General features: G+C 50.9%; 1 long non-coding RNA gene across 2 annotated transcripts in view; it reads right to left on the bottom strand.

The window, feature by feature from the left end:
- Nucleotides 1-204: 204 nt before the first annotated feature.
- Nucleotides 205-16794, bottom strand: part of LOC147702982 (uncharacterized) — a 92368-nt gene continuing 75778 nt past the window's right edge. For both annotated transcript variants that reach the window (XR_015297267.1, XR_015297266.1), the window contains one exon: nucleotides 205-661. This is a non-coding gene — a long non-coding RNA (uncharacterized LOC147702982). The remainder of the gene's footprint in view (nucleotides 662-16794) is intronic.

Genomic DNA, 16794 nt, shown 5'->3' with positions numbered 1-16794 from the left:
TGATTTTAAGTTGAAATCAATGAACTATTGAGCCTAAGCAGTCTGGACTTAATATTTGGATATGTCAAAGGGGAAATAACTAATACCTTGAATATCTAAATAATATCCATGTATGTACCCTATTCTACATGAATGCTCATTTTTTTGTATATAAATATATTTTTCTGTCTTGAAAACAAATAATAACTTTCAGACAACACAAAATCCTGGTTTTTCGTATTTTATTGATCATTTATTGTATATATGGTGTTAGTGTGGTAACACTTTTTGTTCTGACTTTGTGGGACTTTTCCTAAAAATCAATAACACAGGACAGCCACTGATTAATCTCAGGTTTAGGTACTTTGATTATTTAAAACAGGTCCTAACAGTGCTGAGAAATAAGAAAACAACAAAACCCCTTGCTGGCCATTTTCCTTAGAAAACGGTGATCTAGAACATCCTGCAATGGCACCAAGTTCATGTGAGAGGGCCACTTCAGGCCTGGTGCTTGCCTTGTCCTGTCCTGTCGGGCCTGAGGTGGTGATATACAGGCCCTTGCTGCCCTTGTCTTCTTGTACTACCGTCCCATCCTCTGGAAGCCCTTGGACACATGCCTGATGTGGCAGTATCTCTCTTTTTCCGATTCAGTACTGGCATTCCTGCTGAGGGGTTGAATTGTCTGTTGGGAGGAAGGACATATATATCAGAAATTGTCAAGTTTTCCATCAATTACTTGCATGAATTACAATTAGCTGCACAAGTGTCATGTCTAGGCACATATGAGACATCTACGGAATTAATCACAACCAAACATCCCAAGCAGCATGTCCACTGCCTAAAGTTACAATACGTAAGTACTCAAGTCTTGGCCTTGTAGGTATATGAAAATGGCAGTGTCTAGTCTTATAATGATGACCCATGTGCATATTAAGACAGATTCTGCACATTTATGTTGGGTACATATGGAATGGTACTCGTGGTCCATCTAGGTAATCCCTGGGGGTTGTCATGTAGCATGTTCCGCCAATGTGCAATTATGAATGCGTAGTATGTACATGTATTGCCTCATCCTTCACTGTTATGGCAAATACACTAGGCCACACACTTCATCAAAGATTGACACTGTGCCATGTAGTTGAGACATAGAGAGAGTGTGGCTAGCTACCTCTAAATCAATAAAGAGATGCATGTTACAAAAAGGATAAGCCACTGCGATTCCTCCGGGACTTCCAGCCCTGTGACCTCGCCCATAACTCATGTAACCTCCCTCCAATAGTGTTGGATGTAGAGGCAGGTATAAAGAATGTGAAAAGAGGAGTTCACCTCCCCACAGCCCCTGATACATTGTTCCAAATCACAGTTGCCCAGCATATACATGAGTGTTCTTGAGGAGTAGGATCTGTGAAAGACCCGTAGCTGGATGAGGCAAAAACATGCCCTGGAGCGCCTCCCTTAAGTCATCCTCCTCCAGCAGCCAGACATTAGTCTCCCACAACTCTCTCAGGGGATCCGGTGAATTGTTCATAAGCTTCTTGTATGTGAGGGAGGTGACTTTAGCTATCATAGGGTCCATCAGTAACCTATCTTCTAGGGGTGTATATTCAGGTAGTAGCTCCCACTCAAGCAGATGCCTGCGCAGAGCGTGTCCCACTAATAAGTATCTACACCATTTGGTTTCCGACATCATGTATTCCACTCTCATGTCATCTAAGGACATCATTGCCCAGCCCCTCCAGACATCACCCAGGCAGTCGATACCCAAAAGTCCCCACTGTTTGAATCCCTTTAGATTCGACAGCTCCTTTAACAAGTCGCTGTCCCGTGGGGGGTTCTATCAGTCAACTTTCCCTCCCAACCCTGGAATTTGATAACCTCTCGCCACTCCCGGATCACTGTCTGAGTAAGAAATGGAGGTTGCTGTTCTTGGTTACTGCGGTCGAGCGCTGCAGGGTAACCTCTACTGCCCATCCCAAAGCAATCTGCTCGAAAGAGGGCTTGTGGTGGTAAGCAAATACCCAGTTTTTTTATTGTGATCAGTTGAGCAGCACAGTAGTACATGCTGATGTCCGGTACCAACAGCCTCCACTCAAAGACTGGACGGCTGTAGGAAAGTAGGATCTTCTTTCATGGTTACTCCTTCTTTTTGCTGGTGTTTAACTGTTTTCTGACTAGTGTGACAGACAGGGGTACTGTTAATTAGGATCCCAGTCACTGTGCTTCCTCCCAAAATTGGTGATGCTATCCAACTATTTGGCTACAGGGGCACCCGGAAAAGTCCCTAGTAAATGGTTCTAAGGTGCCTAGGGCATGGGTATCCCAGGGGCCCCTATGGGCTGCAGCATGTATTATGACACCCAGGAGGGACCCTCCAAACTACCACTACAGGACTGCCATTGCAGCCTGTGTGTGTTGGTGCACGCACCACTCCCAGAAGATATGTATCCATATATCTAAAATTCGCTGCACTTGAGACCTATAAGTCACCCCTCTAGCAGGCCTTTCAGTCCTTGAAGGCAGGGTGCTCTGTTCTAAATGTGAGGGTACCCCTGCATGAGCAGGACACCCCTACAACTTTTGGAGTCCATTCTCGCGGGTTGGATGTGCATCAGCCATTACGATACATAGAGAGGCCAAGCGTCATTACACGAGGACCATCTCTAAACTGGCTGAAACAAACCTGGGCATGTTTGGTATCAAACATGTTGGAATCATACCCCCACACCGTATCCGGTTTTGGAGATATGATTCCATCCACGGTAGGGCACCTGCAGGATGCTCCGGGACTGATCTTACAGAGCATAACACTAGAACCTAGGGCTGCTACTGACCCCAGACACGATTCTGCCCCCTGCTGCTGGGCCAAGCCTGAGCAGGGAAAGGTAACACAATAGGTTTCCTGTCACAATGTGGTGTGACCACCTCCCAGACAGGATTTAGTGTATCGTGTGGGGTGGGGGGACTGGTCAGCACAACATAGTCTACTGGAAGGGCACATTTGGTAGTCCAAGACCAAGCACATTTATTTTGCAAATCAGGTATATAGAAAAAATATTCTCATTGTTTTTCGGAGGTACGAAACATAATCTATCTCCATTATAGTTTGTAAGAATGGTTGTCGCGACAAATCCATAATGTTGAGACAAATTGAAAACATAGTATCTATGTACTTATCTTATCTAGTGATATCACATCGCACAAACAGAATCCGAAAACAGGCCCATGAATTTGAAGGCAACAGGGTTCTGAAACGAAGCAAACAATGTCTGGTGGGGAGACTTACTCCACCTGATTTAAGGTATGCATTAGACTGATAATTCCTTTATTATATCCATAAATAGAGGTCTCAAATTGAGTCTCATAAGCATTGAACTATATAGTCCAAGGGAAAGGTAAACACCATTAGTTTTGTTCAAGCGTAGGGATACACAGAAACAAGGGTTAATATACTACCAGAATGGGAGGAGTATTTCGAATCTACACGAGTGTAAAGAATTAACAACAATGTAAACCCAAGATGTTGTGTTAGAAAATGATGCCCTTTGCACAAGAGATGCCTAAAAAACGATGTTATAGCCACTATAGTTGTGACTATCTATAGTTGTGAACTATGAGCAATCTGCACCAATGTAAGAAGAGTAACTCTGTGTTTTTCAAATCTTTTTAAATCTATCTAGAATCAGTCCTGAAGAAGGTAGACAAACAGAATACCGAAACGCCGCGTCGACTTGTGATTCTTTGTGTTTTTTAAATGTTTTTATGCAAATGTATAACATGTTTTCTTAAAAAATTGTATATTGTATAATGATCAATTTTTATTTTGAAGTGTAATAAATGTACAACAGAGATTTACGAAACTCATGGTGTGGAAAACATCTCTTTTTTAAATTCTTTTTTTAAATACTTGTATGTTGTGTTATTCATTAAATATCGCAGATTTTAATGCTAATGTTTGAGCTGACTATATACAACACTCGCACATACCTGGGCAGTACGTGGACCTGCTGGACGGCGTTTGGATCGCCTTTGCCTTTGCCTCTGACCTCACGCCTCGCGGAACCCGCTGCGCGGGTCCCGCTTCGCCAAGGGGCGCCTGGAACTTGGGAGCTGCCGTTGTTGGGACAGACCAGGGCTAAGGGCTGTGAGGGCTGCGAGCAGGAGGGGCTGGACTCAGTTTCCCAAGAGTCACAGCTCAGCTCCGCCCGCAACACCTGGGCCGCTCTCCCTCATCGCCCCGCCCTCAGCTGACCAGTGAAAGCTGCCGGATTCCTCCCTCTACGTGGGACAACACTCGCACATACCTGGGCACTACGTGGACCTGCTGGACGGCGTTTGGATCGCCTTTGCCTTTGCCTCTGACCTCACGCCTCGCGGAACCCGCTGCGCGGGTCCCGCTTCGCCAAGGGGCGCCTGGAACTTGGGAGCTGCCGTTGTTGGGACAGACCAGGGCTAAGGGCTGTGAGGGCTGCGAGCAGGAGGGGCTGGACTCAGTTTCCCAAGAGTCACAGCTCAGCTCCGCCCGCAACACCTGGGCCGCTCTCCCTCATCGCCCCGCCCTCAGCTGACCAGTGAAAGCTGCCGGATTCCTCCCTCTACGTGGGACAACACTCGCACATACCTGGGCAGTACGTGGACCTGCTGGACGGCGTTTGGATCGCCTTTGCCTTTGCCTTTGCCTTTTTTGCTAATGTTTGAGCTGACTATATAGTTAAGAAATAGGCTTTTTTCTAAAGATTGGGCATCTGTAGAGACACAGGAAGATCAATACACAGAATTTTCCTCTCCAGTTAACATACGCTTGTAGAAGTTGAGATTCAATTTTTGTAACTTTACCTTTCCCGCCGTATTGTTGGCATGCTGCTTTTGGAATGAAATACTCACTTTAGAGTGCACTTAATAGAAGTGAGATACACTCCTACATTGTCCTTTTTTTGTGGGGACGCCCTTGTCCTTTTTAAATCTGTTATCCCCCCAGTCCCCTATTAGTCTGTGCGGGGTCCTCCTTTGATTTCGTAACCACCTTGGGTGGACCCCATCACCGTAGGACTGATGGGACATGAGTTGAAGGGGGTGGGACACAAAGGCGTGAGTCCTTGCTAGGAAGTGCCAGAGGACCTTCTGCCCCCCTCTCTCTGCACTGAAGCAAAAGAGGCTGCCATCTTCGAGCTTGAGCAAATAACTACAACAAACTTCAGAACACAGTCAAACATGACTGTCCACTATCCTTTTTCAGAACCCCCCCAACCTGCTACCCTGTGCAATAGGATTAGAACCAAACACCTCTCCAACATGCAAAGTGCCTGTCACCCCATTTCAAACATGTGTTGTGCTAGGGTGAGACAGTGCCTTCAGTCAGGCCCTGAAATACTTTCTGAACCCAGCCCCTCTCTGACACCCATCAATTTTCCTGTGCACTACCGTCTCAGTGCTTCACCCTCCACTCCCCAGGCATCAAGTCACTCATCTTTGTGAGCAGTAAAGGATACAAACAAAGTTCAGTGTAATCACCACCTCAGTTTCAATGGTCCATAGTCAAACACAGGGTCACTTGACAGTTTATGTCCCACCACTCACCTTCATTTGAGGGCCAGATTTCAAATCCGACGTCTATATTCATCTTCTTTGTCGATCCCTTGATGGTCAGGAAGCCTCCCAGGTCGCCTGTCCCTCAGTGACCTTCGACCACCACGCGCCATCCCTCCAGCCACTCTCAGGACTCCTCCGGTGTGTTGAAGTACCAGGATTTCCCCTCTGCCATTACTCGCAGCCGTGCTGGATAAAGCATCATATATTTAAGGTCTTTGGTTCGGGTCTCACGGTTCACTACTTTAAAGCTCCTGCGTCGGTGCTGCAATTGGGAAGAAGCGCACTGTAGCGTTTTTGTATTTTAAGTCACTGTGGGAATGAGCCGTCTGGAGTATGGTGTCTCTGTCACAACACAATAGTTCAGGATCCTGGCTATGATCGTTCGGGCTGGGGCTACAGGCCTCAGCTTTGGAATGGGTGCCCTGTGCGTGCGTTAAATGGCAAAGAAGTTCAACACTGGCCTAGGGCATAGATGATTTAGGATCATGTCTTCCAGGAATAGGTTGACACTGGGGCCCTCCAACCCCTCAGGGACCTCCCACATGCTTATATTGTTCCTGCGCGCTCACACCTCCTGATCTTCTAGTTTCACAGTCATGGCACCTTGTTGTTGCTTGAGGTGTTGGGCTTGTTCCTCCAATTGTTTGGTCATCTGTTGCAGCTTAGTTATGTTTGTTTCCGTCGTGGTGACCTTCTCAGAGATTTTGCAGATATCTGCTCTAAGGAGATTGACATCTGTGGTAACTGAATCCAATTTTGTCTCAATAGTGCCCTTTAGATTGGTAATAGCTGCGGTAATGGCGCCCACCGTGAGCTCTGCTGCCCCCATTTGGTCGTCTGTTGGTCCAAAGCTGCGGTTGTCTGTTTTGAGATGGCATATTTATCCATTTTGTTAGTGTGAGTGGTGAGTAAGCCTTTTGGTTCCACCATATCATCACGGAGTCTAGAGGGGAAGTGCCGTCAGCCAGCCGGACTTCAGTGTAAAGCAAATTATCCCCCGAAGCGACCCTCAGAAAACACCTCCTCCACGACTCCCAGCTCAGGTCCACAGGTCACCTTCAATCAGTACGCCCCTCTCGGCGCACCAGATGTATTTACGCCACCTCTGCTCTAGGCCACTTTGGAAGCAGCCTGCGTAAAGAGCACTCCGTGGCCCAGGATGATACTCTACACCACTTGCGGGCCACTCTCACCTCTGTTGTTGGTGGCCCTCTGTAGACACAGTCAGTATTGGATCTTTGGACATCGAGCCAGAGGACAGCAGGTTCAATGCACACAGGAGCACCCTTGCCACTCTTGCTACTCCCCTGTTTCCTCACCAGTCTTCTGCCTTCCATGCCTCTGTGGCCTCTACTTATCGCTGGGATTGTGTGGCCCCACTGCCCCTCAAATCAGTGCTTAGACTGACTCTGCTGCTCTTTCTACCTGTGAGTCCAAAACTGCACAGGCGGGCATTTCTGGCGGCACTTCTCACCTTTGCTCCACCGGAGAGTCACCGATCACACAGCAAAGTCGGGCAGATACAGAGATCAGGTCAGTCTCCTGTCCCCACTGCCTCTCGTCAACTGCTTCTAGGCCTCCAATCTAAATTTGTGCTGCCTCTTTTGCCACTCCGCCCTGCTGGTTCAGCTCTTCACCGTGCGTTTCATCTGCTCTTCCCCAAGTGGCTCTTCTGCTCACCGCCGCAGCCCCCCCGCCACTGGGGTCCGAGGCTGCACAGGCCGGAATTTCTGTCAGCACTTCTCACCTTCTTTGTACCACCGGAGAGTCAACGGTCGGCAGCAAAATCGTGCAGCCACGGAGCTCAGGTCAGTCTCCTGTCTCCACTGCCTCCTGTCAACTGCTTCTAGGCCTCTAATCTAAATTTAGGCTGCCTCTATTGCCCCTCCGCCCTGCTGGTTCAGCTCTTCACCGTGGGGTTACTCTGCTCACCGCTGCAGCCCCTTCATCATCGGGGCCCGAGGCACCGCCCTGCATGAGCCCACACAGCTCTTAAGTTGACTATGCATCACATTCGCAGACGGTTCCCTTGACCAGCCCTAGGGGAGAGCATCCACGTGATAGGCTACCAACACCATTGTATTTAGTGCAGGTCTGGATTTATGGGCCAATTATGGGCTTAGGCCGTTGTGCAAGCTCGGAACTCCTCTAGTGTGTGGCCATGACTATTGGAACCAAGCCAAGCCCCTCAAGACCCAAGGAAATTGGCACTGTCTCAAATTTACAACATCACGTTACCTGGGGCAGCGCCAAAAATGTATGCCTCCCCAGAGCAGACGTAACAAGGAAAAATGTTAACATTTCTCCTCTTTTTTTTCCAATTTTCCCTTGTGCTGCCTTATGCAGCACAATTAGAACGAGAACAATGTATCTTGTGATTGTCTTGGGGCAGATAGGTGCCCATTCCTGCACAAAAACAATCATGCCAACAACACAGACACCCTTGCACCATGGTGCAAGGGTGAGTGCATTGGCACTCAGCTGTAAAGTGTGCATCATCACTGGCTGAAAGGACAGGAATGCACCATATCTTGTAAATATGATGCATTCCTGCCTCATCGAATGGGCGTAGGGCAGCGGAGCAAAATGACTTCTGGCACAGCCCTGCAACAATGTTTTGTAAGTGAGGCCCAAAGTATTTTGCGAAAGCCATACAACTACAAGCTCATGGTATATAAGGACTTACAGGTAGCCCCATCAACTTCTATCCCCAGGTGGTCCAGGAGATCTGGGTCCCAGCATATAACATCAGCCCACCGGTGTTTGAGTTGGACAAACAGCTCACAATACACTACACAAAACAACACAAATTACAATGACAAGGAAACAATGACAGTTTGGGGACACAACAGGAATAACAGAGACACCAACAAGACCAATCAACAGCACAGATATTCGCAAGCAAACACACAACACCTCGCCTAGCCAGCACAGTCAAAAAGACTGTAAGTAAAGTGAAAGGAACTTGGTTTGCAGCATGGCTGAGCCATTGCATTGTTTCTTGGGACACATTTCCAACCTATACGTCATTAAAGCATGACCTTTCCTACTCAAGCATCACATTTTCAGGTTAAGTAGGACTTTTCCTATAAAGAGTCATGTTTCCGACACGTGTCAGCTTTCCTACTAGAGTGTCATCTTTCCTACTCAAGCATCAAGTTTTCAGGTAATGCTGGACTTTTCATAAAAAAGGGTTATGTTTCCTAGAAATACATCACCTTTCCTACTAAAGAGTCACCTTTCTTACTTAAGCATCACATTTCAGGTAAAGCAGGACTTCTCCTACCAAAGCGTCATATTTTCAGCAAATGCACCACCTTTCCTACTAATGCTAAAGCATTACCTATCGTACTAGAGTGTTATGTTAACTATTCTAATGTCACTTTCACTACTATGGAGTCATGTTTCCTACTATTGTGTCATGTTTACAATTATGGTGTCACGTTTATTACTATTATGTCACGTTTACAACTATGGTGTCACGTTTCCTATGATAGTGTCACGTTTACTACTAAATATTTTGTTTATTACTGAGACATTGTTAGGGAACTAGCCAAGGCTCAAGTTACACACAACACATGGCATTGCACAATGCATTGTTTCTAAGGCTTTGACGTTGATGGCTGGCTTACGAATGAGACTGAGTAGAATCCATCCTGCTGTGGACCACTGTGTAATTTTTTCATTGATGTGACTAGCCCTTTGAATGTTGTATAGTGTATTGATTAGTGCAATGCAGGTAAACGCTCCCAGGGGTCCCTTTTGATGTTCATATATTCTTAACTGACATGCTTGTAGACTTGGGATGTGTTGCGTGTGTATGTTGACAGTGCACATTTGTGTGACTTGTTGTATTACTGGTGCCCAGTTATGCATAGTGCACACTTTCTCTGTTTACAGTATGGTGCAACTTCAAGCGTGTGCAGCGTAACTTACAAACATGTGCGGCGTGCGTAAACAGGGAAAGTGTGCCCTATTACATTGAATGCACTAACACCAGGGTAGACGCCAACTTGCACTGGCCTGGGGGCAGTGCATTCACGTGTAAAATGGATCCAATGCTTTACAGCTGCTCTTTGTTTCACTGTGCATGCAGCAACCCGCCTGCACTTTTAAAGGGGTTTAGAGATCCCCTTGCAGGTGAATGTAGAGAGTGGATCCTCTCAATACCCCTGCAACTCCCCCATGGCACAGAGTTCAATAAGCCGGTCTATTGAGATTCCTTGAATTATTCCATAGCTATGAGGCCATGATGAGCCACACAGGGTATTTTTTGTGGCCTCGTAGATATGGGTTAGAAGCTTGTGCCACCAAAGATCTCAGCATTTGGTACATAAGACCACATCTGGCTCCACTGCTATCCTAGGATGTGTTATGGATGCATTACCCACTCAGAGATTGACATACGCTGGCTGGTTCAGCCAGACTATAGTATATGTGGCATCCAGGGACACATTGTCTAGATGTGTAATGGATGTGGCTAAGCATATATGACACATGTTGATATGTGGAAACCAACAGTTGCCCTAGAGTGATAACCAACAACCATCATATCATGCCGTTGGGAAACACATATGCTGTATGAGCCTGGTTCTGGAAGATTATGTGTGGCACATGCACAATGTCAATGCATATTAGTGTTTGCCTCACATCTTTGTCCATATTTTGGTGACCACGAGGCGAGCTTGGGTAGCCAAATTAAGTCTAATTTATTCCAAGGCAGTATTTGTTTGCTATTGGCATGCATATGTAGCTATATTGAGGGCTTACTTGAACCTATTATGGGCCAATTACTATCATGCATGATGTGAGTGTTGTGATGTTTACACTGACTATGAAGTAAGATTGCTTGCGCAATGGTAATGTTCATACATTTATTAGAATTTTAGCACACTGTTTTTACGAAGTTCATGTATTTGTGTTCACTGATGTAACTCATGCATCTGCAAAAAAGTCTGTCCTATTTGGTCTCTCCACTGTGTCCCAGCAATTGTATGTACATTGTGGCGTTAGTATTTATTTATTTATTCATTTATTTTTGCGATTTGTACAGCGCACAACTACCCGGAGGTTCTGGCGCTTTAAGATCAAAAACTAAATGAACAAGGGCATCTATTATGCAAACAGCCACGTCATCATCCTCTGGGCCTGTATGGTTCTCATTTCCTCTGTCCCATGGGACATTGGTCCGCACACATATGTTGTGCAAAATGCAGCACTGAAGTATGGTCTTACACACTTTAGGGGGTGTGGAGCAACCTCCCCCAGACATGTTGAGACAGCGAAAGCGTGACGTTGAACCGGGTCCTTCAATGTGCATGATTGTTGCTCTGCTGGGCCTCTCCCAGGGGCAGGTCATATGGGGTCATGACTCATGGCTGCAGACCATATCCTTGATCAGCTGAAAAGAAAGGAGGGGAACAACTAGGGGGGCGTGGCCAGCAGCCTAAGATGGCGGGCGCGTTCTACTAACGCTCCGTGCCTAATCCCCAGATTATCCTGCGCATCTTGCTGTCACGGGGCTCCATCCGGCCCCGGTGCTTACCTGCTGGGGGTACCTGGAGTCGCGCTGCCTGTGGAGGGATTCCTGAGCCCTGTATTCCTTCCACAGCGGCCCTGCAAGCAGAGGCCTTCGGTGTGGGTGGAGGCCCGGGCCTGACTGTGTGGCCGCGAGCTGCTGCCTTCATGCCAGGGTGATGCCGTGGTGATCCTGGGCCTACCTGGTGCTGCTGCATCCTGTCCTGGCACTATCGCGGGAGGCTCGCTGCGGGAGTTCACTGGCCCAGTGCTGCGGAGATTTTGCGGGCCTTCCGGCAGAGGTAGGCCCACATGGGGTGCCTTTTGGGGGCCGCAGGGGTCTGTCGGGCCCACGGCCCTCCTGCTAAGCGGTACTACTGCAGGTGTGCCTGCCTGGGATGACCGCATCCTACCCTGCTAAGGCGGAGGAGACCCCAGGCTTCTGTTGAGCCTCTGCCCGGAAACTGTCTGCAGGAGGAGCCTAAGCCCGGGCCTCGGGCCGGTCAACGGGACTTCCGGCCGAGGTAGGCCCACGAGGGGCGCAGCGCTGAGCTTCCTGGTGATGGTGGAGGGCCACGGGGGTCGGTCGGACCTAGGGCCCCCGGCTGGACAGTGCCTGTGGGGCATTACGGCCGAGGTGGGCCAGTTAGGGGCGCAGCGCGGTGCTTCCTGGCGACGGTGGGGACCACGGAGTTTGATCGGACCTAGGGCCCCCGGCTAAACAGAGCCGTGGGGACTGGTCGGGCCTGGGGCCCCGGCGGTGGTTGCCTGGGACAACCGCACCCTGCCCCGGTGAGGCGGGGGAGACCCTTACCTTCTGTCTGCCCGGAAGCTAACTGCAGGAGGAGCCTGAACCCAGGGCCTTGTGCTGATCTGGGGAGCCTTCTGGCCGAGGTGGGCCAGTGAGGGGCACAGCGCGGTGCTTCTTGATGACGGTGGGGGGTCACGGGGTCGGTCAGACCTAGGGCCCCCTACTAGACTGTGCTGCGGGGGCCAGTCGGACCTGGGGCCCCTGCGGCGGCTGCTGCCCGGGAGAGGGAGGTGGAGTTTGTGGTGTGGCGGCCATGCGGGCTAGGGGTCGGACGGACCTAGGGGTCTCCACCTAGGCGGGGGCTATGTCCATACTGCGCGGCCTTTGAGAAGTGCAGCTGAACAGGAGCGGGAAGGTGGCGGAGACCAGCGCTGGTCGCCCTATTGGAGCACTGCACTCCCTCGCTGCCCTCTCTGTGTAACGCCATCGGAGGGCCCCATATCACGGGTGAAGATGGTGACGACGGGGCTAGACCATGGGAAGTCTTGACCGCCGCGCATCGCTACCCATCGGCTGGGTGTCGCCAGGTGGACACAGACGCCCGAGCTCTTCGCCAGACTGCTCTTCTTCTGGGACCATTGCGGGAAGAGCCGTGTGCTGGCGGGAGACTGTATCCCGGAGGGGCTCCTCGCGAACGCGGACGAGGCTTCTGTGTTGGGACCATAGTAGCATCCTGGTGGCCCAGCCCTACTCCCTATGAAGAGAGAGATTGTCATGGGCCGCTTACGTAACAACCCCTCTCGCGGCCCCCCTGGGGGCCAGGTTGGGACATTACTCACGACTCCGGGGTCGGCGGCTGTGATTAACCCACCTGATAATGCTACCAAACTGGACTTGGTATTGGCTGCAGTGGAGCGCATCGCCAACGCCTTGGATCAGACCCGCACATCTTTGGAGGTACGCATGGACACCATCACCTCAGATTTCACCCTCCTTCGGGCCTACCACCACAAACTTTCCGACCGGCTTCGTGATGCGGAAACCACACTGGCGGTTCTCCAACCTCGGTCTCAGAATTGCTCTTCCGCGCTCCAGGTTCTGTTGGATCGAGTTTGCACCCTGGAGGAAAAAGTGGATGAGGCGGAGGGCCGCTCACGCCGCAACAATGTACGTGTTGTTAATCTTCTGGAAGGGGCAAACCCCGGAGACCTTCGCAGAGACCTGGATGGAGAAGCTCATGCCCCCCGGAACACTCTCCTCATACTCCGTGGTGGAGCGAGCTCACCGCATACCTGCTCACCTGCCCTTTCCTGGGGTGCGTCCTCGTCCCTTCCTATTCCAAGCCATGAACTTTAGGGACAGAAACGCCATATTACGAGCTAGGTAAACATCCCGGCCCAAAAGTCCAAAATGTTACAGTTTCTCTCTTTCCTGATTACGCGGCTCAGGTGCCAAGGAGATGGCCCACCTTCACTGCCGTCAAAAAACAGCTCCGCAACTTAGACCTTCGCTACTCCCTGCTCTTCCTGGCCCGTTTGCACATCATTAAGGATGGCTCTACAAAGTACTTTGACTCCTCAGCTGAGGTTTGGGACTGGCTTGAGGAGCTGGGTCTAGCGTCGGTGCCCAAGTCATCTGATGAATCCCGGCTCCGTGACCGTCCTCGTGTAAAGCGACGCAGGGGGTGCAGGACCAGGAACACAAGACATACAGTGTCCGGCCCCAGCCCTGACCAAAGCAGATTGGAACGTCAGGGGGCCCTGCGGGTGATGGCGGCCCTCCGGCCCTCCAGATCTCCATCTGTGGCCGGTTCTGCTACCTCTCCACTCAGATCCGGAGCCCCCGGATCTACATAGGAATGGTCCTTGGATGCAGATTTCACCCCACTTCGAGGTGTCACCCCACAAACTGTGTGTTGGAAATGGGATCCCCTGCTGGCCAGGGCTCTCGCCAAGGTCAGTCAGAGACCACCACTCCCAAGTCAGGGCAAGGGAGTTACACGCCAAGATAACCCCTACTCGCCCTCTAGGTAACGTGGCGCGAGCAGCAAGGCTAAACTTGGAGGCGATGTAAGTTAAGTATTTGCGCACGCACCCCAGCAACAACACCCAAGGCCCACCACAAAGGAAACTCCACACAAGGTTATATGTAAAAATAGCCTTTGTATTACCAAAACACATTAGATAAAACACACATCTTGTTACCCTGTGCCAACAGGCACGGGCGGAATTTACAAGGGATATTTGTACAGGACAGGGCCACTTGGACCACTGTCAAGGGTATCAGCACTTTTAGAAGCAATACTTTCAGAAATAGCACTTTAGAAAGTAAAATCAGTGTAGCACACAATATAAACATAGAGCACACAACCAGTAATCACTGGTAACAGGACCTCACTAGCACCACCTGTACTAGGGAGAAAACAACCACCTACACATCACAATACCTGTAGGGGTGTAAAAACAAAACACATGATGCATTAACATTCAGAGGTGTAGCAATAACATTGCGCAAAACTTAAATCAGTCACCACCTGTGACAGTCCCTGTGTCCCAATGTCAGGGCCTAAACGTAGCAGTTGCCCACAAAGTGCTGGGCAACTGGTGCAGGGAAAGTTAGGGCAACGTTGGAGCCTCTCTGGGCTCAAGAACCACCACTGTGGCACTGCGGAGCCTCACTGGACTCTCAAAGCGAATGACCCTCTCAGAGCCTCTCTGGGCTCACAAAGCAATCTGCCACCTCGAGCCTCTCAGGGCTCAAAACCAAAAAGGTGCAGCCTCACTGGGCTGTGGGGGTCCCTCACGGGGGACCTAGAGCCAAGGGGGGGGCCACGAGCCTCTCGGGGCTCGGTAGCAACTGCGGGGTCTGGGAGTCCCTCACGGGGGACTCAGGACACAAGAAAATGCCCCCAGAGCCTCTCGGGCTCACAGAACACAGAACGGGCTCCTCTCAGTGGAGCGGCCCTCCCTCAATGGGGCCGCTCGCAGGACACACCGAACCCGCCCTCGCACTCACCGGCTGATCAGTTGGGCCGCGGGCGGGGCTCCTCTCCTCTCGTCCCGGGGCTCCAGGCACGACGCGGCAGGCTCTGCTCCTCGAGAGCTCCCGCTCCTCGGGGCTCTCTGGACACTTCTCCCTGGGCTCTCCCTCACTTTGGGAGCCTGGGGAGGAAACGGGAAGACGCCGGCTTCTCTCTTCACCGGAGCGCGGGGTGGCCTCCCGTCCGCTTCCGGTTGCCTCTCTGTCTTGCCCCCGGCCTGCCTGACTTCCGGGTCGCGGCAGCGGGGCGGGACTTCCGGTCGGCCTCTCCGGGGCCGCGCTGTGATTGGTCGGCCGCCTCACCACTTCCGGGTCGCCGCGGGCAGCGCGGCGGCTCGCTTTTAGGCAGGCAGGCGGGCTCCCATCCGTGGAGTGGCTTCCTCGTGGCAATAAATCACGGACCTGGGCACAATGAAAGCGGCAATGAGCGGGGTGGCACCCGCGCCGCCAACTCGCCACACAGGGCAGTCAGATGCTGGGTGGGCACCAGCTGTGCACACCCAGTGCTAGCAGCGCTAGTAACGAAGGGCAGGCGCTCCCAAGCGCCTCCAGGACAGAATACAGCGCTCACAGCGCTAGGGGCAAAATCACGCGCTTCCAAGCGCTAGGCAGGGATTTCAGCGCTCCCCAGCGCTGAAGGGCAAAGAGCAGCGCTCTCAGGCTGCAGGCAAGGAGTCCTCAGTGCTCCCCAGCACTGGAGGACAGGACAAGGCTCCAGCAGGGGCTGGAGGCAGGCAGGGGGGCAAGGCTGGGCCAGAGCCAGCACACTGGGTCTCCAGGCAGGGAGACACCCCAAGTGGCGGTCCTCCTGGCCCCAGCAGCAGCAATAGCCCCCTCTGGCAGGATCCAAAAGCAGAACATTTTCCAAGGGGACACAGCCCCTTCTTATACTAACAAATCCTTTGTTTCAGGGTGCAGGGTGGGGGGAAAACCAGTCGCAGCTGGTTCTGGAGCACTCTTGATGGCCCAACCACCCACTTCTTTCACTGGGGAGGCTAGGGTCGTTAGACACACCACAGGGGGGGCGGAGCCAGCATTGTGTGGGGAAAACCCAGCCCATCCAGGACACAGGTACACTCCTCCCACACATCACTCATGCTAATCTCCCACTCACCACCGGGCAGACCCATCCAGACTTCCTGGAGCCTGGCATGCCAGCCAGCTCCAGCCAATCACGCTCCAGCACCCTCACTGCACACATATCTCAATGTCCAGAAGTAGCACTTCCCTTCTAGACACATACATGCCGCAGACACCATCTCGCAGCATTCACTCTCACGAGTTTACACATACTAAACTCGAGCCTGCACTCCCCACGCATCAGGAACTACCAGGGACACACACATTCCCCATGCATTCCTATGGGAGGGCAGGCCAGCCATACTACACGCACGCACTTTCACTCTGGGACTCAGGGGAAAGTGCGCAGAGACCCAAAAAATCACTGACACAGGGTCACACATAAGGCAAAAAGTCTAGGGGTGAACCTGCCCTAAGGGCCAAGTCCAACACTGTGGATGGCATTATCTGATATTTAATCCACATCAAGGACTGACTATTGTATGGATACTAGCCAAACCTGTTTTCTAATTGCATTTCGTGCGATGCCTCCTCTCTCTCCTTTTCCACCCCTCTTCTTAGCATACTTTCTTAGAGGTGTTTGAAAGAGCCATATTATGCCTGCTTGCTTCCCTTCACAGGTCTCCTTCTCTCCCTCGACATCCTGTCATTATGCTGATTTGTGGCCTGTATGTAAGTAACCACCCATTAATTTTTGTTCTGTGATGTCCCATATCCTGCGTTATCATGATACTATGATGGGGAAGGATTTGCGCTGTCTACTTTCATTCGTTGGTCACACTCTCCTTTCCCCCCCACAGTCGAACGACGATGACAGTTCCATAGCCATGATTTGGCGTGAT

The sequence above is a fragment of the Lissotriton vulgaris genome, chromosome 7, assembly GCF_964263255.1.
Source record: "Lissotriton vulgaris chromosome 7, aLisVul1.2, whole genome shotgun sequence".
Lineage (NCBI taxonomy): Eukaryota > Metazoa > Chordata > Amphibia > Caudata > Salamandridae > Lissotriton > Lissotriton vulgaris.
Note: the sequence above shows the minus strand (reverse complement) of the source record. Positions and strands in the feature narration are given on the sequence as shown.